General features: G+C 36.5%; 1 non-coding gene across 1 annotated transcript; it reads left to right on the top strand.

Annotated features, from left to right (window-relative positions):
• The first annotated feature begins 338 nt into the window (after nucleotides 1-338).
• On the top strand, nucleotides 339-445 carry LOC149028723 (small nucleolar RNA R71). The gene has a single exon (XR_016171326.1). It is a non-coding gene; the product is annotated as a small nucleolar RNA R71 (small nucleolar RNA).
• The last annotated feature ends 2965 nt before the right edge of the window (nucleotides 446-3410 follow it).

The raw sequence follows: 3410 nt of genomic DNA on the forward strand, positions 1-3410 counted from the left end.
GACACCATGCGCACATAGCAATAGATTTGTCAATAAAATGTGCTTGACTAGGTGGTGGTGGTGCAGCATTAACTACCAAAGTCTCTAACTTTTTCAAAAGACTATCTATTTGTGCTTCCTTATGAACTTGGCTATCAACAAAATATCCCCTACTAGTCCTTTCAAACTCTTGGGTTGACTCCCATTCTCTAGTTCTATCTGCTAGGTCTAAAAGAAAATTCCAAGCTTCAGAATTATCAGTGAATGATGTAAATCCTATGGGGCACATTGATTCCAAAAGTTGCTTTGTTTGGTAATCGATACCCTCATAAATTATTTGGCATAAATGCCATAATTCTATACCATGGTGAGGGCATTCTTGGAGAAGGCTTTGGAACCTCTCCATTACCTTAGCAAATGACTCACTGGGTTTCTGACGAAATTGAAGAATATCATTTCTTATTTTATTCGTCTTAGAGAAAGGAAAGAATTTTTTCAGGAAGAGGACAGTAAATTGTTCCCATGTGATAATGCTATCCCTAGGTAAGCTATAAAGCCACTTTTTAGCTTGATCCTTTAATGCAAATGTAATGAACCGTAGTCTGATAGCATCATCAGTGAGTTGTTGTACCTTCATAAGGACACAAACCTCCTCAAACTCCCTAAGAAACAAATATGCATCTTGATCAGATAACCCATGAAATTGGGGTAACATAGACAGATAATGAGATTTGAGCTCAAAATTATTACCCCTCACTTCAAGTAAACGTATATAGGAAGGTTGTGCAGATCGGGTTGGATAAAATCTATCCCTAAGACTCTTAGGTGGAGGTGGTGGAGGTAAACTTTCCATGGTCAAGTTAGACACTCGGACAATTCTATTTGTAGAATCACGAGTCCAGACACACATGCACTAACTCCCTAATGCAATTAATGGCTCTTATGAAAGAATGAGATTTTTTAATTTTTTAATTTTTTTTAAAAATAAATTAATTAAAGAATAAAAGAAAAGAAAATAACAAAAACAAAAGGAAAGTAGTGAATTTCCCACCACAAAGATTGAAACAATGATTCTAAAGCTTTAAGGTTGCCGTATAGCTGAGCGCTGTATAGGTTTGAAAGCAAGGGAATCCGTATAGTCTTCGGAGCCACCTACAATCGAATCTTGGGGATTCTGCAGTAGAGTGGGGACTACTATACGTTTTTGTTTCTACTCAAGTTAAGAGTAATATCTTTGAATTTTTTTTTTTTTTTTTTTTTTAAAACACTTCGATTTACCTAAGAATTAGAAAAATAAAGTGGACTAATACCTCCCTGGCAATGGCGCCAAAAACTTGGTTCCCTTCCTTTATGAGTGGTTTTGCTTAAAGGAGAGGTGTACTTGAAAGATATAAGGTGAGTCTTTGATTAAGATATATGCTAAGTCTCAAGAATCAATATGGGGTAATAAAGTTCAAGTGTGGGGGATCTTAAATCAATGGTGAGAAAAATTGTCATAGCTATTGATCTTGTATAGGTACTTACCAATTGTTAGAGTTGGAATTTGCAATGTTTTATTTTGAGCTGAATTGGAATTTTGGATGTATATTCACTGCAAACATCCACGAGACAAAACTCGTCCTCTAGGGGTAACCTAGTGGTTTAAAGGCCTGTTGCACATGCTAAGTGTAACCGTGACTCCTACGAAAGTGAGTTAGGATTTATTTTGTTGCACTAGTTTCTTACTTGCATTTGAATTTTCTTTAATTTTTGCTTGAGGACAAGCTTAATCTAAGTGTGGGGGAATCTGATGAGCACATTTATGTGTGAAATCTTAGGGCATAAAGCATGCATTTTATACACTTAGAGTGGAGTTACCTTGGGTTTTATGCTGTTTTTGCAGATTTTAGGTCTTTTCAAGATTTAAGCAAATATTTGGAGTTTTGGGCTTGAATCATGCTATTTTACACGTCAAGAAGTCCATTCAAATTCTCAAATGAGAAAATGGGCCTAATCTGGAGCATGATGGGCTAGAGATGTGTGACTATGGGCCAACTCCGAAATATTGAAGAGATAAAGAAGGCAAATTTGATCTACAACTGAGATTTTAAATCAAATCTATAGAGATATTATTGAGAGAGTCCAAATGGAAAAGAGTCCTTGCATACCTCAATATCTTATCTCATATCTTGGATTTAATTAAAGAAAGAAAAAGAGGAAAAAGAATTATATTCAGAAGAAAAAGAGGAAAAATCCCGTTTTTGAATGCCTCTATCTAGTTTTGATCAAACCCTTCATCGATTGGTCTGCACGGCTGAATTTGAATAAAACTCAGGGTTTCTATCTGACTCAGCCAATTAGGGTTTTGACGTACTAATCGTGCCGACTTAGAGAGATCAGATGCATAGTTCCACCGTTGGATTTGAGGTTTAAGTAGTCGTGAAGCTCTCCTCCAAAAATCAGCACGATCGGACATTGGATGACCGTTCGATGAAGGGTTTGATCAAAATTGGACAGAGGCATTCAAAAATGGGATTTTTCCTCTTTTTCTTTCTTTAATTAAATCCAAGATATGAGATAAGATATTGAGGTATGCAAGGACTCTTTTCCATCTGGACTCTCTCAATAATATCTCTGTAGATTTGATTTAAAATCTCAGCCGTAGATCAAATTTGCCTTCTTTATCTCTTCAATATTTCGGAGTTGGCCCATAGTCACACATCTCTAGCCCATCATGCTCCAGATCAGGCCCATTTTTGCATTTGAGAATTTGAATGGACTTCTTGACGTGTAAAATAGCATGATTCAAGCCCAAAACTCCAAATATTTGCTTAAATCTTGAAAAGACCTAAAATCTGCAAAAACAACATAAAACCCAAGGTAACTCCACTATAAATGTATAAAATGCATGCTTTATGCCCTAAGATTTCACACATAAATGTGCTCATCACCAATCTATGCAAATCTTAGGCCTGTGAATTAGAGACCACTGACGGCAGTGACTACTACTACTACTACACCGAGAGATGCTATAAGTTTCTTCTACAAGCAGACTGGACATTATGCCCGCACTTGCCCTCGAAGAAATACTCGGCCGGCAGCAACTGTAGCCAAGACTGCACCAGCGCCTCCTATAGGAAAAGTGTTTAGTATTACTAGGACTGAGTAGGATCTGAGACATGATGTTGTGACTGTTATGCTACTTGTTGCTCAATACCTGCTTTTGTAATATTTGATTGGTGCATCTCATTCTTTCATATCATATACATTTGTAAGAGGTACTACTGTGACACCAAAGAATTTATCTAAAAGCTTGATGATTAATACACCTACTAGATCAGTAGTACATTTAGATCAAGTAGTTGAAGCTTGCTCTATTTTTGTTTGTGGAAGAAATTTGGAAGCCGATCTGGTACTCCTAGATATGAAGGATTTTTTATGTGATTTTGGGA

The sequence above is a fragment of the Hakea prostrata genome, chromosome 1 (genome assembly GCF_041222555.1).
Source record: "Hakea prostrata isolate BN-2017 chromosome 1, UWA_Hpros_2, whole genome shotgun sequence".
NCBI lineage: Eukaryota > Viridiplantae > Streptophyta > Magnoliopsida > Proteales > Proteaceae > Hakea > Hakea prostrata.